This window comes from Apodemus sylvaticus, chromosome 3, assembly GCF_947179515.1.
Source record: "Apodemus sylvaticus chromosome 3, mApoSyl1.1, whole genome shotgun sequence".
Lineage (NCBI taxonomy): Eukaryota > Metazoa > Chordata > Mammalia > Rodentia > Muridae > Apodemus > Apodemus sylvaticus.
The window spans coordinates 81,689,782-81,716,852 of record NC_067474.1 but is presented as its reverse complement, the minus strand read 5'-3'; positions in this window follow the sequence as shown (position 1 = coordinate 81,716,852).

The window sequence follows — 27,071 nt, the reverse complement described above, 5'->3', positions numbered from 1 at the left end:
AAACGGACATGAATTTCTTCATAGAACATCTCACAACTGCCTGTAAATCCAGCTTCAGATGCACAGACATAATTGTGATTAAAAATAAAATAAAATCTCTCTTAAAAAGTGAATCTACACATAAAAGACTGAAATTTCATAGAGGGATAGGCAAAGCCCAGTACTAACCTCATCTCTTTACCAAGTTATCTGTTCTTGTAGGTTTTATTTGTTTCCACTATGAGTGCAGGTAATTTCTTCTCTTTAGAGGGTGCTGCAGCAGAAGAGATGCAAGGAGCTGTTATTTCATGGCTGCCTTAACTTCCAAACATTTAGAGCCCACGATTTGCATTAGGGGTTGAAATGGGGCGGGCATAGAGATGAAGTGAAGAGATAAAAAGCCTGTGAGATGAGCGTAAAGCAACCAGTCACATTATTCTCCTTGTTTCCTGAGCATTGAATGAATTGTCTGTTTAAAATATGTAGGAGCAGGAAGGAGGAACAAGAAATGGGCAAGGAGACAAAAACCACTTGCTCATTTCCATCCACTGGGACTGATTCCGATTCCAGGTAACTGAGGCGCAGGGAGCTTGCGATTGGACTCTGGATATCATGGTGCTGCCCTTTGAAGGTGTAAAAGAGTCATTAAAGGTTCCTCCTCCCACTGCATGCTATGAACCATTTACTAGATGTCTACTCATCTATGTTGGACAGGTGGCAAGGGCAGAGGCAGGATGAATTCAGTGGCCTTTGCAACTGGACCAGAAAGCTGCAAATTAGTATCTCAGAGTTGACTCAATTGTATAGTCAGAAACAGGAGCCTGTAGATAGAAAGAAGGACAGGGTATAGTTATGGCATTAGGAAGAAAGGAAGGAATAGAAACAAGAGAAGATCCAGCATGAAGTCTGCTCAATCCTGGAGCCAGCTGGAGCCTACCTCTCTCATCCTCTTGATGTCACTCTATCTGACTTATTTGCAGCTAGGGTTCTCAGATCCTGCAGATGCATCAAGAATAAGAAAGCACAAAGATCAATGCAAACTGGCAAAGTGGAGGTGGCAGGAGATTCCAATTAATTCCTTTTTCAAAGGGCAGAAGGGCCAGATGCAAAGCAGCATATGGGAAACATGATGGAAACCACTAGGGTTTCAGCCACTCACGGGTTTATCTAGGAACTATGTAGTTTCAAGGTGTCAGCAAATGAGGTGGTTGTCACATTATGATATACTGAGGAAAATATCCATATATTTTCAATCAACAATAGCTTCTTTGAAAATAGTCTTTTTCTAATGACTTCAAAGAGGCTGTGATACCATAACACCAGTGTCTTTATTCCATTTTTCATTAACTCAAAAGGTTATTCTTTGTTAGATTTCACTTCTCTTGGCAGAGGTCAGCCATAATTCACAGTTTAGTGTGACTGAATCGCAATTAGTGTGTGTTCTAGTGAGACTTTTCTGTACAGATGATACAAGATAATCTTATTTTATTATTGGGGAGTCCTGAAGTCTATACAGGTCAAGGATATATTCAAGAACCTGGCTAAGAGCTTGCTACCATTTTAATTCTTTAGGATAAAAAAGTCCTTATTATTTTGTGGTTAGGTAGATTTTAGAAGGTGAGGGGGGAGGAAGAAAATGGTTGAAGGAAAAAAATACACATCAGAGAAATGAAATATGTCACAATTTAGCAGTCTTTTGCTTGGGATTTGTGAACCTCAGAGGATTTCAATATGTGGACAGGCTCTTCTCCAGACAAGGGAGGTGCTCTTGAGCCCTTTACAAAGCTGTCTGAAAAGGGGAAAGTCTAGCAAATTGCCGTCACATTCTGACCCTTTATGAGTCTCTCAGTAAAATGTGTATACTCTTGCCACATGTCTGGACTTCATCAATCCTTGAGAGCTCCTGCTACTTCACTAGCTCAAAGCTGAATGAAGTTACTGGTTGGGTTCACAAAGCACCTTAGTCCCAATAGGACATTTTCAGTTTAGCAGCGTGCTCAGGGAGAGTGCTTCCTATTTCCTTATCAATGAGTCTGTTACACATTCATATGTCTGTGCAGTTTGAACTTGATCTCTAAGGCCTGTCCCATTTTCTGTACTGAAGGCTCAGTATCTAGCCAAGCATGCCATATTGATGGTCCCTAATGATACCTTTTGTGTGTGCAGGGGGAGTGTGTACCCTTTTGACTTAGAATAATATCTCTTATGTCCATATGTCATTATGGTGCTCAAGAGAACAGCTCATAGACTAACCAGGGATGCCTTGTTCCATATAGGGCCACAGCCATTCCAGCCTGTGATGGGATTGGACAATATGCTACTTTTTATTTTCTGTACCTTTCCACTCTGGTTTGTACCAAGAGTCCCTCTTTCTATAACTAACATAACCAAGATTCCTGCTCAGCATAATACAGGATTGTGAAGACAGGTTTCCTGAATTTAAGAGTCCTGGCTTTTTACTTTTATAAAGGCCCACTCATATCTTGACCCTCAGCTGTTGCTACCAAGCCTTGGTTGGGGAAAGGGCACTAACTTCATTGATGGATTGATTCATTAATGGGTTCACACTGAATGTGCTAGAGGGAGGGAAGGGGGCTTATGTGACTTTCGGGGAGTGGGGAACCAGAAAAGGGGAATCATTTGAAATGTAAATAAAAAATGTAAAAATCATTTGAAATGTAAATAAAATTTAAAAAGAAAAAGAAAAAAAAAGAGGTCACTGGAAGGTATTTTTTCTCTCTTTCTTTCTTTCTTTCTTTCTTTCTTTCTTTCTTTCTTTCTTTCTTTTTTTACTGCTTTTTTAAAAAAAAAATGTAAGTAATTCTATCTACTATGTTCGTCTCCCATGATGCTTTCATCTCACTTATGCCTAATCTCATTGAGTCAGCCAGTCAATCTTGGAATGAAATTTAGGATGCCATGGCACTAGTAAGTCTTTCTTTCCTTTTTTGTTGTCTATATTGGGAATTTTGTCACAGTGATTTGGAATGACTAACAAAATAGACATCTTCCACATATTAGCTTTGTGATCTTGGGAAGGTCATGTAAACTCTCTGATCTTTTGCTTCTCTGCTCCATCTCTTTTTCTTTTGTGTTTAGGGAGGCAGGGTTTGCATGAATTCAAACATGTTGTTTATCTCAGGCTGGACTCCAATGAACTGATAGTCTATCTGCTCCACTTCTTTGAAAGTTGAGATCACAGGAATGTATCACTGCTACCAGATAAATGACATACAGATCTGTTGTTTATTCTTTCTGTTACTCAAAACATATTGAACCTATTTCTGGAATGCTCAGGCCATTTTTCTTGCTTGTCAAGCCTTCCTTAGCCTCCCCATTAGTGAAAGGAAGAACTAGGTTTGACCTGTCTCTGGGTTCTGAGCCCAGTATGCAGTATTAATGGTCAGATACCTGCCCAGTGGAGGGATGGAATGTTTGGACTTCAGAATTAGGCCAGATGATCTTCCAGGGTCCTTTCTAACTGGTATTATTTGGGGATTTGTAGCTTTCAGACTAGTAGGAATAACGGGGTTCAGCACTACGTAGTTAACATTGTTGAGTATTTACTGTATCCTAAGCCTGTGTGAAGCCCTGAAAATGCAATAATGTCTCTCTTTTCAGAGTTCACATATGGATAAGGCAGAAATGAGAGATGGGTTGCTCTTAGTGCCTAAGGAAAGGGGAAGTGATGATGCTTATGTAAAGATGTAGAGAAAGGATGTGGTTCTACGTGTCTGTGGCAGCAGTCAAAGACTCAACAGAGGACACACATGAACTTATTTTTAAAGATGGGTAGGCCATGGAGGTGGAGGCAGGGAGCTCTAACTCAGCTTTCAGAAATTTTTTGATTCACTGTGGTTATAATAATTGAATTCATTTTTCATCACATAAAACTGATCATAGTCTTGTACATTGTGTGGAAAAGTCACCTAAAATATATTTTCAAGAGAAATGAGGTTGGAGAGGAGATAAAAGATATATTTTTAAAAAAATACACATCCCATTGGCAAATCAAACTTTAAAGTTTAAAAGTCAAACAAGGTATGTTACTGAAGGCATCTTCAGAGAATTTTAGGGTACTGATGAGATTGAAATTCCTTGTTATTCATGCTTTCTGGGACTTTGAATCCTTATGTTCTGAGCTTCCCATTTCTTTTCTTTTTCTTTTTTTTAAGTCAATATATTTTTTATTTACATTTTAAATGATTTCCCCTTTTCTGGCCCCCCAACTGCCCGAAAGTCCCATAAGCCCCCTTCCCTCCCCCTGTTCTCCCACCCACCCCTTCCCACTTCCCTGTTCTGGTTTTGCCCTATACTCCTACACTGAGTCTTTCCAGAACAAGGGGCCACTCTTCCATTCTTCTTGTACCTCATTTCATGTGTGGATTATGTCTTGGGTATTCCAGTTTTCTAGGTTAATATCCACTTATTAGTGAGTGCATACCATGATTCATCTTTTGAGACTGGGTTACCTCACTTAGTATGATGTTCTCCAGCTCCATCCATTTGCCTAAGAATTTCATGAATTCATTTTTTCTAATGGCTGAATAGTGCTCCATTGTGTATATATACCACATTTTTTGCAACCATTCTTCTGTCGAGGGATACCTGGGTTCTTTCCAGCTTCTGGCTATTATAAATAGGGCTGCTATGAACATAGTAGAGCATGTATCCTTATTACATGGTGGGGAATCCTCTGGGTATATGCCCAGGAGTGGTATAGCAGGATCTTCTGGAAGTGAGGTGCCCAGTTTTCTGAGGAACCACCAGACTGATTTCCAGAGTGGTTGTACCAATTTGCAACCCCACCAGCAGTGGAGGAGTGTTTCTCTTTCTCTACATCCTCGCCAACACCTGCTGTCTCCTTAATTTTTAATCTTAGCCATTCTGACTGGTGTAAGGTAAAATCTCAGGGTTGTTTTGATTTGCATTTCCCTAATGACTAATGAAGTTGAGCATTTTTTTAAGATGCTTCTTCGCCATCCGAAGTTCTTCAGGTAAAAATTCTTTGTTTAACTCTGTACCCCATTTTTAATAGGGTAATTTGGTTTTCTGGGGTCTAACTTCTTGAGTTCTTTGTATATATTGGATATTAGTCCTCTATCTGATGTAGGGTTGGTGAAGATCTTTTCCCAATTTCTTGGTTGCTGATTTGTCCTTTTGATGGTGTCCTTTGCCTTACAGAAACTTTGTAATTTTATGAGGTCCCATTTGTCAATTATTGATCTTAGAGCATACACTATTGGTGATCTGTTTAGAAACTTTCCCCCTGTACCTGTCTCCTCAAGGGTCTTCCCCAGTTTCTTTTCTATTAGCTTCAGAGTGTCTGGCTTTATGTGTAGGTCCTTGATCCATTTGGATTTGAGCTTAGTACAAGGAGACAAGGATGGATCAATTCACATTCTTCTGCATGCTGACCTTCAGTTGAACCAGCACCATTTGTTGAAAAGGCTATCTTTTTTTCCATTGGATATTTTCAGCTCCTTTGTCAAGGATCAAGTGGACATAGGTGTGTGGGTTTATTTCTGGATCTTCAATCCTGTTCCATTGCTGCGCCTGCCTGTCACTGTAGCAATACTATGCAGTTTTTAACATTATTGCTCTGTAGTATTGCTTGACGTCAGGGATACTGATTTCCCCAGAATTTCTTTTGTGGTTGTTAAAGTTTTGGAAAGAACGGGAATTCAAGGCCCATACCTAAACATAGTAAAAGCAATTTACAGCAAACCAGTAGCCAGCATCAAACTAAATGGGGAGAAACTTGAAGCAATCAGGGAGTAGACAGGGCTGCCCCCTTTCTCCTTATCTTTTCAATATTGTACTCGAGGTACTAGCTCGGGCAGTTAGACAACATAAGGATGTCAAAGGGATACAAATTGGAAAGGAAGAAGTCAAACTATCATTATTTGCAGACGATATGATAGTCTACCTAAGTGACCCAAAAAACTCCACCAGAGAACTCCTACAGCTGATAAACAACTTCAGCAAAGTGCAGGTTATAAAATCAACTCAAGCAAATCAGTAGCCTTCCTATACTCAAAGGATAAGCAGGCTGAGAAAGAAATTAGGGAAATGACACCCTTCACAATAGCCACAAACAGTATAAAGTACCTTGGGGTGACTCTTACCAAACATGTGAAAGATTTGTATGACAAGAGCTTCTCATTTCTATGAGTGTCCTTTTGCCTCCCTCTTTCTACATGCTTATGGAAGGGTGGAAGGAGGAAGATGACAATGAAAGATCTCTGTATGGGCCATGAAAGATGTCTGTATGGGACACAAAGCAGGTTACAGACTCCATTTCAGAGCTAACATTGTAAGAAGAGTGGAGGCCAAACTTCTTGTCTTGCTTCTTGGTGGTCTCCTCCCCCAACTTGAAGAGTCTCAGCATGGTGTCCATTCATCTCTCACTTGCCATTCTCTACTGATTTCCCAGAAAATAAGGTGACACAGGCTGCAAGCTGAAGGGTTGGAGTTGGCACTAGACCTGTCTATGCCCACTGACCACAGAATGACAAAAGCATTCAAGGTCAGAGCCTTGCCCTGGGGTTCCTAGCCCCCTATCTAGTGCCTTACTGATTCACCTGTTGGTGAGGCCCAACCTCTAAGGGTTATCTGAGTTTCCTCTTGCACAGAGTTCTGGAATGACTGTCTACAAACTCTAACTACTTTACTCCTCTTACATTCCCATCACCTTGAGAAAGGAAATGCACTCATTGTAGTGGATTTGAGCCTTATAGTCATGGCCAGTGTGGCCAGTCCCAGAGGAAAGTACCAATACACTAAACTACCAGGCGAATAACAGCTCCATTTTGCCTAGAAACTGTGTGTGTGTGTGTGTGTATGTGTGTTTGTGTGTTTGTATGTATGTATTAGCCCTCTAAGTTCTTGCTTGACTTTGACTTCAATGGCAGAGACTGTTTTTTAGGTTTTATGTGTTCTAGTCTTTTAATATTCTGTCTGGCTTGCTGGACAATTTTCAAATATTATAGTCTTTTCTACCAGGTATTAGAAAGGAGAGATCAAACCTTCTAGGATGAGTTGGGTAGACAGTCAAGGGAACAGATCTACTTATAGATTCTCAGGGTGAGGTAGGGCCTCCTCTAGCTAACTCTTACTGCTGTGAGAATTGGCCAAGGCAATTTACCTCTTTATGTTTTTATTTCTTCATTGTATAATAAGGGTTACTATGATGGATGAGTTATTATTAGATAAAGCACCTAAAAAACAGCAAGTGCTCATTAAACATCAGCAAGCACAATCTTAACAGCTTCTATTTATTGAGAACTTTCTGTGTACTCTGTGCATATCAACTTGATTAATTCTTGCATAAAGTACAAAGAAAAATCTAGATGTTAACTCTATATGACAGAGTAAGAAAATGAGTTTCAGAGAGGGTGGATGACTCCTGTGACATCACACAGCTTGCCATAGAGGAACAAAAAAAAATGATTTTGGGCCAGAGAGAGAGCTCTGCCAGTAAAAGCACATGGTATCAAGTATCAAGCCTGATGACCTGAGGACAGTCTCTGGGACTCATGAAGTGCAGTGCATAAGCAACTCCTGCAGATTGTCCTCTGACCTCAGTATTCACTCCATGGCATGCTAATCCATGACCTGAAATACATGAATGTATTTAAAAATTAAAAGAAAATTGAACTTGTGTATTTCAGACCCCAATGTCATGTCCAAGCATGTTCTGTCTCACAGCATTACTGAGCATATTTGAGCAAATGCTATCTGTACCCTATGAAAATCTGGGGCTCTCAAGAGCAGAATCTTATTCTGGTTCATCCTTGTTCCCCATAAACAATGCACAGAACATAGTGGTGTAGACATTGTCATTGTGTGGAGTGAGTGAATAGACTCTGGAGAAAAAGCAAGGTAACATTTATTGAGTCCCTACTGTGTGCCAGACAGGGAGTCAAACATCTCTTTAAAGATTCTAGCAGGTATTATCATCTTTGTTTTATGGTTCAGAGAACAGCAGAGAACTCACTTAGCTCCCAAGTTAAGAAAGGAGATTAGATGCTAGATGACCTTTTAATGGCCTTTGCAAAGATACACTTAAAAGAAAATGGAATTTTAATGCTGTAAAGAATTGCAGAGAAGCAAAGATGATGCCCTTAACCTGCTCTGTCTAGCAGAAGGCAGTGCCGGGGCAGGAGGGAAGATAAAACAAAAAATTTTCCAGTGGCTCTGAAACCTTCTAGCTGCATAACATTGGGCTAACTCTTCAGCTTCTCTAGGGTATGTTGTGATATGGATGTAAAATGTCCCCTGTTCATGTGTTTGAATCTTGTCCTAAGTGGCTGGTGGTGCTATTTAGGAAAGTTGTGTGTCATTTAGGAGGTGGAGTCTTGTTGGAAGATGTGCGTCAATGTGGTTTTGTCCCTTTCCTATTCACTTTGTTTCCAGGCTGTGGGTACAATGTGACAGCTGGCTTCCTACTCAAGAGGGCATCCTATTACTGGCTCTCTGTTATATATTCTCTGCCATGATGGAATGATACTCACGCTGCAAGCCAGAATAAAATCTTCTTCCCTTAAATTGATTCTCGACAGGTTATTTTGTCACAATAACAATAATAACAAAAACAGTCTTTGTGGGAAAAAAAGGTTTCAAAGCAGAAAGTACATGAAAAATGTGGGGGTGGGAGAATCCAGAACTAGAATAACAGATGAGTCAAGGTGTCTGTGGATGCGAATAAAAGAGTTAGGTTGAGAAGCCTGTTCAGGTTGTTCAGTTCCTGTGAACTTCAGAAAGGGAAGCAGGCTTCATTTTCTACAAATAGTATGAATTCAAGAGTGTCATGCAAGCCACAAGGTTGTGGTGCCTTTCTATATAAAGCTTGCCTATGACTTAGAGAAACAGGAGTAATAGCAAGAGGTGAAATTCATTCTGTATTGGTTGCACAGCTATGATTTCCCCTTAAATGGATAAGGAATGTAGACAAGAGGAAAGTATAAGGTGACTTCAATGTCTTGAGAGGTGGATGAGATGGAGACTTGTGGATGAGGGCTCTTGGAACTAAAGGTTTTGTCAAGGAGATGCTGCATTTCAGATCCTGTAGGCATCCATGTGGAGATGCTGACAGGATAGTGGATGGTGAAGCAAGTCCTGGGGATGTACAGCAGAGAGTCACCAAAGGGCCCCTAAACCCTGAGATAAATGAGACTCAAAGGTAGAGCTAAGGAACCCCACAGTTTGGCAGAGTGCTTACTCAAGATGCACATGGAGCTTGAGATGAGTGAAAAATTCAACAGAGGAAACTACATCTATGACTAATGTTAGGCCTGGAAGGACCACAATAAAACATTCATGATTCTTGGAGAGGAATTGTTTCATCAGGGGAGTCAAACATGGAGATTCAATCAAAGATTGGAGTAGATGACAGACTTCATTGTTGGTTTGGATAGAGTTGAACTCAAAATGACATTGATATAAGCTGTCCTCAGGGCCTGTTCTGAATAGATGGGTAAAAGGAAAATTAATAAAATAAGCAATAAAAAGATAGACGTTTTCTTGGGATGGAATGAAGTACGAGTGTAAGAATTTCAATAAGTCTTAAATAGAAGAAATAAAAGAACTGAAATAAATAAGTATTTGGGAGTATCAAGGTCATTTGGTGAGAAATGCAGTAATAACTGAAAGGGACTAGTGAGTGAAGATTTTATACATCTATGTGATAGCTACAATGACCACTGTTTTTAATTGTGAGCAAGAAATGAATTAAACTCACAGTCCCTAAACGAGACCAAATACCTGATAATGGGAACCTTTCTCTTTTTCTTCCTCCTCCTTTCCTCCTACCCCCTTTTTTCTTTGATCTTTTCCTTTAGCACATGTGAATCAAGCATATACTGTGTTGGTGTGGTGGTGATTTCACTGTTGTAGCAACCATTAAGAAGGCTCACCAGTAGCTAGAAATCAGCATGCTTTGGCTCTCCAGGGGATGCACAGGTCTACACAACTAGGATTAGCCAAAGAGTCAGACTTGATGGATGGCGTGCACAGGGTGCAACTGACCATTACTAATATGAGACTTTCTGGAACATTACTCTGGGTGCGTGATGATAAAGCAGACACCAGGACAGAACTTTCTCCAGCATTCACTACAATGAGCATGTCTCCTGGAGACCCATGAAGTAGACTGGAGCCATTCTTCTAGTCAAATACTGCATCTTTGTGGATGCTCATTTCTATAGCTGGATTTTACTTCTGACTGAATTAGTGGTTTTGGCAATAGCAACTGACTTGTCCTTTCATAGACAGCACTCGCTGTCAATCAGTGAGTCTTACAGGACTATAGGTGTGATGGGAGGTAGTACAGGGAGAAATATATAAGGTACTCTTTGAATGGGAACCTGGGAAGGGGACCTCATTTACGCTGAGCTTAGGAGAATTTCACTGAGTAGAGGCTAAGACTCAAGGACTAAGAGAGAGTTATCCTAGTAAGAGAGAAATTGGGCTAAGGGAGTAGAGTTGAGGGAGTTGATAGATCTAGTCCCCTTCCCAGATGACCCTACTTGAATTAAGAGCATACTTGAGATTTTGGAGCTTGCAAGAAAATGCTAAGAGGTGAGTGAGTATGCACAGGGGAAGCTTAGGTAAAAAAACAGTTCTTATTTTAGGCATTGTTTTGTTTACCCATAAATTAGAACTAGGTCTAGAGTCTCATTTTCCTAACTCACATAGGTATGGGTTGGAGGGTTCTCATTCTGCATGTTGAAATCCTAAACCCCAACACCGCCAGTGTGAACTATGGAAGTGTCACAACTGACCAGCCTTAGTTACCCAGGGGTTGTGCATATCCCTTTCTGAGATGCCACAGACATGTTTCTGACTCTTGCTTTTCTTACCCCTTCTACAGACACTTTATTCATCTCTATTGTTGTTAATTTCTATGCTCAAATCCAAAAAGATGGTGGGAAGTTGGGCTTGCATTGGGAGTGCTCATTAGGTAACTGTTCCACTTACATGTTTTGTTCCCACCTCAAGTCTGGGATGAGAGAGGTGTGAAACTGAGCAGCGCATTTCAAGCCCACATGATCTAAAATGTGTTCCCTATTTTAAACCAGGCTTATTTATATTTTCTTACAGTTACTTTTTATAAATGGAAATAGAATAGCAATGACAAGCCTCTTTTCTCTTTGTATCTTACATAGATTCCACAAAGTTCTGGCCCTGGTTTCTCCTATCCCTACAACATCCCCCCTGACAGCTGGTCCTGGATTTCTAACGTGGGCCTATAGCAAAGTTGCTGTTTCTATTTATGGCACTTGGAGGTCTAGTTGCCTTTTAGAGTATTCTTTCCTGAAAGGTCTGTCAAAGATCATATTTGTTTCACTTAAGATGAGGAATATGGATTTGGGTCAGACCAGCATTCTCTTTATTGATGATTAATGGACTACGCCACTCAATATCAATTGCAGCATTACTGAAGAAGTCAGTGAGGGGATCTCATGCATGACTCAATGCATATTTTCTGAGTGTCCACAGATCTAGGAGTACCCAGTTCAAAATGGATTGAGGATTATTTGGGTCTTATATGTTCTGTCTTTTTAAGATCTACCTTCTAATACAGATTCAGCTATTCCCTGTGAGTAGCTTCATGGTAATTCTGCCCTGATGCTGTGGAATGTACTTGAGGAAACATAATATGAATATTTGATTTGGTACTGATCATGGATTTACTCAACAATCCTGAACTCTGAGCTAGAGAGGGCATTTGAATAGAGAGATTGAGCTGAGGCTTTGGATTCAGTCCTGTGTTTGAATTCTGAACTCATCACAAATGAGTTGAGTCAATATTGGCAAGCTTTTTCACATCCTTGAGTTCCAGTTTGTCCACAAAGGATAAAGAGATACAGAAATCTTCTACAGGGTTCCTGCTAAAATAATATAAAATAGTAAAGTAGAGATTCAGCATTCTGTATCCAATATACAATGGTTTCCCTGACCTCCCTAGCCTTCTCTATACTCTGCACTGAGCAATGTGTGAAGACAGTTAGAAGGTGCTCACATTATAGTCTATGCACTGAGGTAGTATAGTTGTGGGGTCTCTCTAGTGCTCTGGTATACATTTAGCCTTGGCTCCCTGCCTGGTTCAACTCCATCCTAGATAATCAGGTATGGATTACTGACTCAATAGACATGTCCTCACAGAAATGAAATTGAGGATAGAAACCTGCCAGAGGTTTGGGAGAAGGTTGTTAGAACAGAAATATGGTGGCAACTGTCTAAGCCCTGGAGTTTTGGTAGCATACATGATTTAGAAAAAAGCAAGGGTGCAATGGTGTAGCAATAGAGATAGCACTCTGAATGACAACAGCATACTGAATGACAATGATTGTGCATGAAGTAGAAGGTGGCAGAAAAGGAGAATGGGAAGCATGATGGGAGATGAAGTGGTGGACATTACAAGGACATGGAGGACTTCGAACTTGACTCTGTGGTAATCATTCAGCACTTTATTTAAGGTTACAACACCGTCAGAGCTCCATTTTTAGCTTATCACTTGACTAGGGGAGACACGGAAGTAGAAACATGGAGCAGGGCAGTCAGGAGACTGTAGCCATAGGTGGGGGAGCAGAGGACTTTTAAGACCAGGGCAGAGGCATAGGGAGGGAGGGAAAGTCCTAGGGAGATTGAAGCTATATCAGGTCTGAGTTCCCATTCAAATGCAGTACTGGAGATGCCTGTGCTTCTGTGGAATGTGATGGCAGGTCTGCTACCATTCCCAGTGAGGAGTAGGGCTGTTGGAAAGTTCCTGTCTAAAAGTTTCTGCTAAGGGTGAGCAACTGCTGTCATATCTTTCTTCACTTGGCTTGTCAATCTGGTAAACAAAGGTATTGTCAAGCTGCCTCATTGAGAAGTGCTTTAAATTAGCCTTGACAGGTGGATTAATAAATAATAAGGCCTGAATGGCTTATAAAGAAATCAATTACACCATAAATTTTAAAATGCTCAACCTCAACCCACTGATGTTGCTGCTTTCTTGAGTGATTTCAAAGTGTGCCCAAATTCAGTTCCAGGCAATTTCATCACTAGAAACCTTAGCCGGAATGCATACAAGAATCCTTCTGGAATGATCGAGAAATATTCAGTAGACAGGAACTCTTTGTAGGAAGCATGGACATTTATTCTGATTCTCAACCTGTAATATTAGGCATCTGATTTGGATGCAAATCTCTTTGCATAAACTCCCTGATTTTGCCTGGGCTGGAAGGGGTCCAAGGATCATCTGAGCCAATGGCTCTGATCCTTTCCAGACTAATATTCTGTGATGTTTCCTTTATTATCCTGAAATGGGATCCATAAATTGTATCATCTACCTAGACATCTCATCTGAAAGACCTATATAATGTACCAAACTGCAAAATAAATGAAAAATAAAAAGAAAGGTAATTTATAGTAAAGGAGGATGTGTGTTGATCTGTGGAAGGGTGGTGTGACGAGACTGGCAGACAGCAGAGCAGACAGATGACGGTTTGATGGAAACAGAATTGAGTTCATGGAATTGGCCACTCAAGTACAGGAACAACGAACTGTGGTTTTTCTGAAATAGAAGAACTCTGACCAAAACCAACCATAGCTCTTCCTTGATTAATATGGTGGCTACCTCTGGAAAGTCAGTGTCTATTATAATTTTGCAAAAATTCTTTGTCTATGAGTGTAATGAAGCAGAATTTATAAGTGAAGCTCTTCCCTTCACTTATATCCTGGGTGTGACACTCCGAAATTGAGACATGTGGGTTACAGTTCTTTCCTGAACCTTCTCATGTTTTGTAGTCTGCTATCCTTCCTATCTATATAACAAGCCTCTCTGCTCTTGCAGTGTCTGAACCATTTAAAAACTACATCACTAATTTATTTGTGTGTGAACAAATGGTGTGCTTATGTCATGGCGCCCGTGTGTAAGTTAGAGCAAAATATGAAGAACTTGGTTCTGTCTTCCACCATGTGGGTCATAGAGATGATTTCAGGGCATCAGGCTTAAACACAGCGCCTTTACCCATGAATCATCTGATCGACTCCCACGTCACCCTCACTGCTTTTGAAATGTCTAAATCTCTTGAAAAATACATTTTCTAATTTATTTTGTATGAGCATATGATGTGCTTATGTCACCCCATATGTGTGTAGGTCAGAGGAAAACTTGAAGCACTTGGCTCTTTTTCCCACCATATGCATCTTAAAGATTATTTCAGATCATCAGACTTTTAAGCAAACACCTTTACCCATGAATGATCTTATTGACCTCCAATTTTTTTTTTTTGTCCCTAAGTTACCAGTACACAGCCACAGCTGTTTATAATCTCCTTTTGGTTTAAATGGTGCTACCAAAACCCAGAAATGGAAGAAATTATGTTCTCACCAGAAGGAGACTATGGCTCATACTTCCTGTCTGTTAAATTGGTTCCTTTCTCCTAACTCGCCTCTTTCCTGCACTTGCCTCACATGTCAGTGCTTTTACATGTGCTATTGGAAAAGGCCCATTTGCTTGGTGGAGGTCTAGCTCTGAACTTCATTCAGAATTGTGGTTAAGACTGGTCATGAATTTTGGTTGTTATCACACTTGACATCACTCTGAGGGATACTACAGAGATGTATTTTAAAGAAAAATATCTTTTGACTCATGGTTCTAGAGATTTCAGTCTCAGGTGTTCAAACTGCTTTATTTGATGGTGGATATGAGTGCATACACCTTGGTCAGTGAAACAGTGAGTAAATAACTTTTGCAGGAGGGAATGCCCAGGAAGGGAAGCTTTTTGGCTAAATACTAGGGGCCTATCTAGATACCTCATTAGCACAGAGAACTCCATGACTAATTGCCGCGGCCATCAGTAGTGTATCATAGTTATGTGTACCAAGAAGTAGATGTAGGCAGGTCCTACAGTTCTCAGTTCTGAGATTTACATGGTCTGAGCTCAACTTTGTCTGGTGGCATGGGTCACTTGTTCCACAGCATGTGGTGGAAGAAAGCAGCTCATTTCATGAAAGACATAAGAGCAGTACAGGGAAGGGCCAAGGCTAAAGCTGACATTTCAATCATGAATCTAGAGATCAAGTTCTTCCTACCAGGCCCTGCCTTTCACAGTTTAACTCCCTTCCAATAGTTCATTTAGATTTTTAACCCATCATTAGATTATGTTACTGATGACATCTGAGCCTTTATGATACAATCTAATCATCTCTGGAAACAGGAAGTGTTTCTGAGAAATACCTTAATCCAAGTTGACAAGATTAACCATCACTTAGATAAACTGTTCTGTATGTTTCTTAAGGTAAAATTCATGTGTCTACATTTAAAACATTACTATGTTTTCATTATTTTTTCCTATTGCCTTTTAGTTTGGTATGTGTATATGTTAATATGTAAGTGGGTGTGTACACATGTATAAAAGTACACAGGCATGATTGTGGTAGTCTCTGTGTGTGTGTGTCATTGTGCATGTGTGTGTGTGTGTGTGTGCACATTTAGGGCAGAGGATAATTTTGGATGTTGTTTATTAGGAACTGTCCACCTTCTTTACCCCACTTGTTTGTTTTGGCAAAGTCTTTCGCTGGTCTAAAATGTACTGACTAAGATAGGCTGGCTGGTCAGAGAGTACTAAGGATCTGCCTGTCTTTCTGACTCCCTAGCATTGAGATTACAAATTACTGTACCTATGTTTTTCACACGGGTTCTGGATGTTGTGTTCATTTCCAACATGGAATATACTTTTCTGAATGAGCTCTCTCTGCATCTCCATCGATTGTCAATTTCTAAACAAAGTTGGGCCAAAGGGTTTTGATAGTATTGCATACCTTGTGATTGATGGAATACTAAAAGCACTCTTTGCATCAAAACTTCCTTCTGTCAGCTGATAGGGATGCCTTGAATTATCTTCTAGTTCTAGAAAAGGCATTTTCAAGGTTTTCCATCAAATAAAAAGGACCTCAAATGTACTTGAGTTCTTCACTGGCTTTTCAGGCCCTCAGTTTCGCCCCACTAGAGATAAACGTCATAGTGCTATCATGGAAGTTAAAGGCAGTTAATGTATGTGATTAACACCTTTGCCACTAAGTGGCAAAATCTTCTTTGCCTTCATAGTTCAGAATGAGCTCATGAAGCTAAAACACACACATACTGCAGCCTTCTTATTCTAATTTCAGTGCAGGCATCACTAATCTAGCTCAGCCCTTGTGTGCACAAACACCCATGTGTCCTCAGATTGGAGCTCGGCTATCTTCTTAAATTAGAGTTCCAGGCAGGCATAAATAATGGGCATCACCTCAGGAATTGTAACACTTCTTTCTTCTTTACCTTAGCTAATTGTTGGACATTAACCCCTTTCATGTTATTGAGAGCTAAGGTAATTCCCTAGCTATCAGAGCTGGATGAATGAAGAGAGTTTTACAGAAAAGCAAAAGGCGACAGGGAAAAGAAGCAAAGTGTATGTGGAGGTATACTAGAGGAAGGTATTAAGCACATGACAGAGAAGACAGAGGTATGCTGTACAACTTCGCATTCAGAAATGAACATATCATATGCAAGCCACCTAGCTTATACCTACTACATAAAATGTGCAGTATCTGACTGCTTGCTCCTCTGTCATTATCATCCTACTAACATTCTTAGTATCTTTGCACTGTGACTACCTTGGTGCTGCATTGCCTGTTAAGGTTAACCCAAACTTAACATAATTAAAATCAAGCACAATCACTTACATTTACTTAGTACTTACCCGATAACAGACATTTTTTCCCTGTCTTTTTTCTACAGACTATATTATTTTGTTCTTCTGATACACATGTGAAGTGTGTATTGTCATTTTCTGCATTTTATAAATGAAGATTGTACACCTAGAGGAGCCAAGTCACAGCTCAAGAACAAAGCTGGCCAATGGTGAACCAAGATTCGAATCTGATATTTTTGAGGACCACACTATCTTGCTGCCTATGAACTTCATATCATGTGCTGCTCTGAGCTGGGATATGAAATGAAAGTCACAACTCTTAACTTTAGAGCATCTCAGTCTTTCAGTAGAACCTCCCTTGGAACTTCAAGGGAAGACTGGTCAGAAGAGGAACACTAGCCAAGCAAATGACGAAGAGATTGTGCTTAGGTGTTCATGAGCTGAATGTATCAGCTGAGGCTGAGGGCTGGCCCATGTTGGACGGAGGGAAGACACTAAGAACATCTCCCTCCTGGTTCTGAAGATTAAAAACTGGGATTCTAGGGCCCACCAACCCATAACACAAAATATTTATTTTTATATAATTCCATCCAAGTCCTGTTGAATTCAAAACTGTAGATATATAATCATGACTATCTAAGGTTTTCAAGAGCCATTTTGATGCAACATTCATCCACAGTGCCAGAGTACAAGTTTATTATTATTTATTATTATTATAAACCTCAGGGTTTTCTCTACCTTCTATGTGTTGCTTCTTATGTCCTCTAGATGGCAGTCAGCCCTCTGAACCACACTGCCCCCTCAGGAGAGATGGCAAAACTTTAGAAGGCTTTGAGAGCCAAGAGTGTGACTTTCTGGATAGCTTCAAGGTGAGAGAACTTGAAAATGTGGAAAAATGCTTTACCCTAGAAGGGAACATTGAAGGATGGCTCAAGTACACACACACACACACACACACACACACACACCACGTACAAACACACATACACACATGCTTACACACACACACACAGACACACACACACAAATATAGCAGTAGTTTAGAAAGAATTACACTCAAAAGAAAGTGGGATCTTGGCAAAGGGCACCATGGTGATATGCAACAAAATCTTGTTATACAACTCAGGTTAACCTCCACCCCCACCAGATTAGGCTGGCCTTGTTCCAACTGTCTTGTCTCTACCTCTCAGACTTTAAAGCTATTACATCACTTACCAATTAGAAAACCAAAGCACAACAAGATAATGGCTTAGTTTTGGCTCTAAAGTAAGCACAGTTTGGATATTTCTTGTCTGGATGTCTAGGGACAGTATTCTTTCAAGTATAGAGTCTATAACATGTGATAACATTGGCATATACATAATGAGATATCTTGGGAATAGGATCCAAACCTAAACAAGAAATTTATTTATTTATTATGCATATAGCCCAAAGGTACACTTATAAAGGATTTTCAAAGAATTTGTGCATGAAAGTTTTATGGTGCAGAGTTGTCTATTTATGGACAGGTCAGCTCTCAAGAACATATAGAATTGGACACTTTTTGGATTTGGGGATTAGAGGTCCTCAACCTGTAAATGGGAGAGCAGAATTCAAGCACAGTTGCCACTGCTTTCACTCTGTACAGGCTGCTTTGGGAAAGATGTTATCAACGAATGAGGCAGTGAATATAGCCCTAAGCTGCCACAGTTCTGGTGCAGATATTCCATGGGTCACCAGAGCTCTTGGGGCCACTAGCTGGTGGACTCTTTGTGATGGAAATCTGATCACTTCTGTCTTTCAGTGACCCTTCTGTGGTTCTCCATTGCCCATAGATTTTGAATTCTTAAGAGTATTATCAGAAGCTATTTACATGCTTTCTGCTTCTATTTTTTGATTATATACATCTCAATCATGATTGGACTTCATCTTTGACCTAGTTTTCTGTGGCTGTGTAACATATACTTTTTTAAAATTTATCACACATATTTGTACCTTATTGTTTTAGAGGTCAGAGATCTTAAATGGGTTTTATGGAACTGAAATAGTCTTGTCAGTAATTGTGCATTAGGAAGATCTGTTGCTTGGCTTTTTTAAGCTCATAGAGACCACTCACATCCATTGGCTTATAATCCCTGTCATCTATGACCATAGATAACAAGGGCAGATGGGGTCATTTTTACATTTATTCATCTTATCTCCACTACCTCTATCTTTTCTCTTCTAAAGAGCCACTAACAAAAACTGAACCAAAATATAGCATAACAGAAACACCCACGTTGGCATGAGAGATGACTCATGAGAGAGTTGCAACCCTGGATCTCCCTGCCTAACCAATAAATTGTTACCCCAGAGAGGCTCCAACAGCTGTTTATTGCTTACATTGCCTAAGGCAATTGTGAATCTTGTAACTGTCTTGAGCTTCCTAAGCCATGCATGCTTCCTAGCATCTTATGAATCTCTCTCTCTCTCTCTCTCTCTCTCTCTCTCTCTCTCTCTCTGTCTCCAAGAGTAAAGCTCCCAACCCTGAGAAAACAGACACAGAACACATAGCAATGAACACTGCATATGGAAGTAGCATATGAGAAGGGAAGGGAAGGGAAAGGAGAGGAAGGGAAGTGAAAGGAAGGGAAGGGAAGGGAAGGGAAGGGAAGGGAAGGGAAGGGAAGGAAAGGGAAGGGAAGGGAAGAGTAGCTAATTTGACTTTCAGTAATATAAAATCTAGAATGTGGAAGCTGATAATCAAAAGTTTATATTTATTATGTAGTAGTTCAGAAACAATCTGTGCCCACATAGAGGAATTAGTAAGGCATAGAGGTACACATTTCTAATCTTAGCACCCAGGAAAGGATCAGGGACACAAGACTAGTCTTTAATATATAGCAAACTTGAGGCCAGTCTGGGCTGTTTGAGATCCTATTTGAAAACAGCAACGGGAAAAAAAATAAAAAGGAGGATAAGGATGAGGATGAAGATGATTTGGAGGAAGTGGGTCATCTAGAGAAATGGCTCAACAATTTGTTTTTCTTTTGATATTCTGAGTTGTTTCCAATATATACATGCAGTAGATACACATACAACAAATACAAATAAAGATATTTTAAAAAGAGGAGGAAGAGAAGGAAGAAGTAGAAAAAGTAGAAGGGCAATAAGGATTGTGTCATCTGACCCAACTCTTCTATTGACAGAGACATTACTATCTCCAAGACCAAGCTGTCCAATATTTGAATCAATGTAGAAAGAACATCTATTATCCATACTTCATATTTGTGTGGAGAATCTCTTATAAGAACAGATATTGATAAGCTTTGCAAACTTGTGAGCTTTTGTATATGTGAGTCAAGAATGTTAAGACAGAAAAAGAAGGGGTAAAGTTTTCAACTGAAAAAGGAAAACTGCATGTGTAAGAATCTTAATTTGTAGGCTTCAAGGGTCACAAAGGTTACCATATTGTTCAGTACAGGAGAGCCATTCTTATTTCTGGGACATTTTGTTTTGGCTATGCATTCTCAATGCAAGACAATTGATCAGGCATCTTGCTCTGACTGCTTCATCTTTTGCCTCTCCTCACTCTTCCTTGGGTAAGTGCTGAGGTCAAGCAAGCTGGAAAGGCTTCAGAGAATCCTGCGTTAATATAAAATTTGTCTGGGTTGTTTATGTGGCAAGTCTGGAATATGAATGAGGTTAAGTCTGGGTGTTGGGAACCAGACTCTGTTCAGCCCAGTGGAAGGCAGCTGGAGGTAACCAGGGGTCAAAACTAAAATTGTTCACTGCTGGGATCAAGTATCCTAAGATGGACTGTCTCTGGCCACTACGCGTGTATGTGTATCTGTGTATATGTGCATGTGAGTGGGTGTATGTTTATCTGTTTTCACACTGTTCTCTGCAGTTATTCTCCATGTGTTCATCATTTGTGAGTTTTTAGAACATTTTCTATTATTTATTCTGTGTTGTCCTCATAGTGAGCTCCAGACAGTTTGATTTTATCTCCTCTGTTTGTAGAACCTCCTCCTCTTCTTTTTCCTCCCCTGCTTCTCTTTCCTCCCACAAAGTGGGGGAATGGAAAACAAAAAAAGAAGCCCAGCTTAAGAAGGAGGTTCCTCAAGGACATGTAGTGAAACAGAGGAACCCCAGCATTCTTTTCTATGTCTAGTGGCAGCATAGTTGGAAACATTCCTGTGTGTGCCAACAAGATAGGCAGTCAAGTTGTCCCCTTGATCCCACAGTCACCAGCCTGGTCCAGGAGTGTACTCTTTGAATAACCACTCTAGTTCTCCTTGAGACTGGTCTTTTCATTTCAATCTGCCTCTACTGAAACCCTTCTCTGAATGAGGCACTGTGTGAATTCAATATTATGTAAAACTGGCCTGAGGCTTTGCAATCTATGTTACAAACTAAAGCCTTAAGGATTGAGAAGACACAGTGAAATCATGACATGGAGGAGGGAGGTATTTTTCCTAAACATCCAGTGCAAAGCTGAAATCATGATAGACCCTCTATAAACGTTTTAGGATGTGTAACAACAGCCATGTCAGTGCCCTTTTTACAGGTTCATCATGACAGCAGGTGGAGAACATTTTGACAACTCAGAGTCTGGAAAATGGGTCATATTAAAAAGAAACCAAAGGTTGTAAATTCCTTTCTTCTCTGCCTGATGTTGAACAATCTGGGATAGCAAGGCACATCATCCAGAAGAACATGTCCTTAATGTCAGAAGTAGGAGCTGTAGCAGTCTACATTAAAGGGACTGTAATTTGCTCAAAGCCCTGATTTTTGGATAGGACAAAAATCAGAAGTTAAATTCTAGCTGGGTTATGACAGAGTTCAAACATTTTTCTAGAAAACAACTTTCACAAAATAGGTGCGCAACCATTGCCTACTACGTTAGTATCAATACTTACAGCAATTCTTGGTGATATGGGGCATCTGGTAGTACACTTTTCAGTCTCTGCCACTGTTTTAGGCCTCTGCTACTCAATTTGGAGTTGAGGAAGCATAAGCTCATCCTAGGATTGAGATAATGGTACCAGAACTAGAACCTGAGCCTTACTCTTGTCTTGCACTGTGTTTCAGCTGATTTGCAGACAGAGATGGGACTGGGAGCACTGTATGCGAAGAAGCCAGGGGGTAGTGAAGGAGGATTGCATTTCATCTCAGCATTTATATTTCCCCAGAGTGGATCCCACTGCATTTCAAGAGCAGTGGTAACATACTTAATTGAAATTCGTAATTTCAGCTCTCATTAATAACCCATCTTGGGAAGCAGTGGGCTCCATGACCATTAGTGATGAGAAAGATGCAGACACAGGTCTGCAGAAGGGAGCAAAAAGCCCCTGGTTCATTTTACAGTTGATTAGGGTGAGTTAAACTATGCCCCGTATGTAAGTTGTATATTTAATAGGAGAAGTTGGCAATATGTGAAGTTATCAAAATACTCCAGGTGCACTGGCAAGCCTCCAGCCAGCATCGCTCATCCTAAATGTCCTAACTGGCGTGGTGACCCTGCAGCAATGGGGCTTGGGTGCCATTGAACAAGATGGATAATGTGATTGAACCTAATCACTCCTAGGGAAACAAGGGACCTCAGCAACTGATTACAGATTCTCAGGGCTTCTGTGCTGTAGGGGAGCTGACACAGCACTCTCTGCTGTCCACATATGTCACTTGTGTTATGAAGTCTAGGAAATGCTGGTTTTCATAATCCTGTAAAAAAAAAAAGCAAGTTTCTTCTGTGTGTCACAGTGTTGATTTCTATACAATGAGATCAAAAGCTTATGATTTTACATATTCTAGAACTTGGCATTTAGTTCCTAAACCCAGTTTGAGCGAAACTCAATATATAACCTGATATATATATTGTTATATCAGAGGCTTATATAACCTCAATATATAAGCCTCTGATATAACAATACCATTGTATTACAATGACATTATAGAATAAACATTACGGAATATGTAAATGAATGTGATCCCATGTTCCAATGACTATTTACAAAAACAGGTAAAATGTATCGATTTGCCCAGTTGACTGCAGTTTGTCGGTTCCTGATTTAGGACATTTTGGGCAAAGTCTCACTTAGGTGAACAGCATTTGGAGACTTGTGTCAGTCTCGCCTGTTTGGCTGTAGCTTGCTTAAAGACAGGAGAATCATTGCCTTAGATTTCCTTGCATTCATAGGAACCAACCTGAGAGTTAGCACACTTAATTATCTCAGAGATAGATGCACTCTATTTTGTCCCTGCTTTCAGACAGAGACACAGAGATGCAGAGAAGTAAATAATTTGGTTGGTAAATGTTGGAAGCAGGCTGGCTCCAGTGTTCTTATCTCTTCTCAACCACAACCTCTCAGTGACTGGGATAGAAGACCAGATAGTCATTAGCCAATTGAGCATTGAGTAGGTAATGTTGTAATTTCCCCACCCAGAAAGAGGCTTCCCACTCTTCCAGAGCAGCACTTACTGTATGTCTGCCTCATTAAATTACACATTAGATTTGGCTCACCTCTCATGAATGCAGATCTTCCTGGATCTTGATGCTTTTGTCTAGTATATTTCTTTCCTCTGTCCCCTGCTTTGGAGCTGACCACCCTTTCTCTAAAGTTGCCCCAGCTAAAGATGACTGTTAAATTAATTATGCATCAGTGACAAAAGTCTGGGCAGGGGTTGGGTTAGAAGTTGTGCTGGTTCTAGGATGCTTTGCCAAACCCATTTCCTGTGGATTAGGTTCTAAATCCCTATAGTTAAAAAACAAAAATCTGTTAACTTGGCTCTGGGAGGAGGAATAAATGTCCTTGAAATTCTGGTCTCGTCCCCAAGTACTTGTGACCAGAGTCCACAGGAGGATGCAGGTTTGATTTTGCAGAGGTATATAATGCAGGTGAGGTGAGCATTGCATATTTTAGATTTCATGTGCATTTTTTAACTCTACTTAAGACTCAGGGTCTGTGCTAAATTTATGACATATTCAGTCTCCTCTAATGCTTACTGGCACCGTCAGTGGTGTGCTGCATAAGCCCTACTGCCTACATGGGAAAACTGAGGCTTAACAACTTAACAAAACCCCCAAAGGTATATATGTGTGAAGCCAGAGTTCACACTTGAAACTCATTTCAGCTGTGGCCTACTATTCTTAAGTTTAATACAAAATATGGAGGGGAAGGGGGAGATGCGATTTATTCAGTTTTGTGCTGTTGTTCCAGCTTCATGCAACTTAATTTCTCAAATGTCTTGATGGACTAGACATTTATTATGGTTTGATAGATTGGGGCATGCCTGTTCTTAGAAGATACAGGATTGGTACGAAGAGAAAAGATGCTGAATCCAGACAGGAACTTCAGGATTCTTATTGACTTGTGGAAGCATAGAAGATTTTTTAAAACTAATTAATTAGCTAATTAATTAACATCCCAAACTCTGCTCCCCTTCCCAGTCCCTCCTTCACAGAGTCCCTCCCTCCATCACACTCCCCATCTCTGAGAAGGTACCTGACCTTCCCCATATCCTTCCATCCCTGCGCATCAAGGCTCTACCAGACTAGGCACATCCACTCCCTCTAAAGCCAGACAAGACAGCCCTGGAGACTGAGCGGCATGTCTGCTATTCAGCACATAGGATTTTTAAAGATAGTGACATCTGACCTTAATTATAGCAACATTCTGAAGTCTGAAATTATGGGAATCAGGGCTGGGGTACTATATCCGGACTCTCTGAAACTCTCCTAGGCTATTTGGGTATAAAAGCAGCCATAGCCATACCCTTTGGATTTGGGAGAAGTCATCTGGGGAACTTGGATGTTCTCTCTTGTCCCCAGGTATCTAATATTACAGGAGAGGTAAGTAGAGATGATCGTATTCAAGCCTGTTGTAAGGATGAAAAGCTATGGGTGCTCAGAGAAGTGACTTTGTTACCTAAGGCTATAATGAGTCATAGTTTGACATCAAGGAAAAAGCGGGGCTGGGAATCTTAAGGCCTGCAGAAAAGGCAGTTTGGAAGACATGTGTGACAGAGGCATTGGGAGGTCAGGCAAACCTCATTAATATAAGTTCAAAACTTCACAAGTCAAGGTGCTTCAGTCAGTGTCTATAGAGACCCAGCATCCAGTACCCATATGTACACTGTGAGGATGAAATTGGTATGCCCAAAGAACTTTGAGAAGTATTGAGGTCAGGACACTAAACCCTATGCCTGTATTCAGAAATTGAAGTCTTTGTCTATATCTTTTTTACTCTGTTTCAACTCTGGGTTTTTATTATACAATTGTAACACATGAAAAGCCAAAGTCATGCCTTTCGTCATCTTGACTAACACATATTCAGCAACTCACCCATCTCAGGTGGGTTCGGGCATTAAGTAAGGCAGACTCCTATAGTGTGTACTGCACTTGATGTTACAGAAAGGAAGTAGGTGAACCGTGGAGTCTCTCCTGAATCAGCTTCTGTCAGAGAATCAGAACTGCAAAAGACTCTGAGTCTCTAAAATACACGGCTTGATGCTGCCCTAGGTTAACTGTCATAGGAGACAATACAGAGAAACTCTGTGAGGACAATAAGAGTCAACAAGGGTCCAGCAGCATCCTAGACATAGAGCTTCTTCACTATTTCATCTACTCCTGTCTCATACTGAACATCTGCATTTGAAGACATCAGTTCTTTATGGGCTTCAATTCTTTCATCTGTCTTCAGGACTTGCGAAGGACAGTATCATTTAGGAGAAAGAAGCAAGCTTCTTGTATTGCCCTTTAAATATTCTGAGGTAAAAACTATGCAAAGCAACAACATGTATACTATGTTAAACTGGTTAATACATTTGTTGCATATGATGTGTATCATAGTCTAATGTATAACATATGTAAAGCCAGTCTCTCTCTCTTTCTTTCTTTCCCCATTTCTCTTACCTTCACGCCCCCCACACACAACCTAGTTGACCTCTGTAGTCCTACATAGTGTAAGATAGATAATTAAAATTATAGCATGAACTGAGATCTTTAACAAACACTGTGATAATTATTGGCAGAACAGAAACAAGGAATATCAGAAACTAGAGTTTACCTTCTATTTGATATACATTAGTTTCTATACTAAGATTTTCTCATTGAGTAGCATTTAGATCATTTATAAATCTTGTGTAATCAGTTGTCTGAGTTTTGGTTATACAAATATTCATGAAAAGGGCTTTTGCTTTCTCAAGGTTGCATGCCTGATGGATAAGTGGCAGAATTTAAGACTTTGAACATCAGCCTACTGTGCTTACCCTTAAATAACTTGTAACCCAATAGAAGCAGTAGTTTGATTATAATCAGGGAGGAGAGAGGGTGACACCCATGATGAGGGAACTCAAAGGAGTTGCTTTACTCAGAATTGGTGGCATCAGGGAAGATTTTTTGGAGAGATTAATAAATGCATAGAAAGGAGTTATGAATTGTCAGTCCAATTAGCCAGGGGTGAGGTTCAGAGGAAGGGACTGAGTAAATGAACTAGGTACATAATCTACCCAGTGAGTGCTAGACAAGAATACTTTGGCAGACAGAGAATTCATGGAGTTTTAGAAGAGCAAAGGAAAAGTTCTATGTGGCTTGAGATGTTGAGATGGGGTTGCATCGAGAGCAGGGAGTAGGGTGTAATGTGAAGTCAGACCACCTAAGAATTTAAAGCCCTGACTGAGATCCTCCCATAACTAGAATTGACAATGTGGAGAGTGACTGGTCTCTGGCTGAGATATCTGAGAGTAGAATGAAACTAGAAGTCGCCCTGCATCTCTAACGGCAATCCAATCTTAGTTTCAGAAGGCATTCTAATTGCATTAACTCATTTCTGTATTTGTTCTGAGCTATTCATAAAACATCAGACCAAAATAAAAGGGGAAAAATCAGGGAAAGAACCAAGCTTCCAATAAAGAATCAAATTAGATGTGATTCAGAAGAGAATCAAAGACAACAGGATTTTATTTCACAAGGATAAGATAAATTGTCTCCTATAACAGGACAAGCCAGACCCGTTACTGAGCACGAGTCCCTTTTGTAAAAACATTGAGCTATTGGCCCATAAACTCTGAATGCCTGGCTGGAGCCATGAAAGAGACATTCTGGATAGATGGATTGTCCATATAACTGAAGCAGTAACAAAACCAATGTATCCAATGGTCTACCTTGTCCTATGCCATTAATCTGAGAGCAATGACTGTCTTTCAGCATTAAAAAAAAAAGAAAAGATGCACACTGCCCTTTCTTTGATGTACCTTAGAAGGGAACAACTTCTTACATTCTTGTCTCCCACTCTACCTGCTTTTGTATAAAACACTAACTTTTATCTAACTTGCCTTGGAGTTGTATATTTCATCTTTTGCTTTTAGAGAACTATAAGTTGCTAAAAACAAGGGTTTTGCCTTATATTATTTTTCTTTATGTTCATCCACTGAAGTTCAAAACATCCT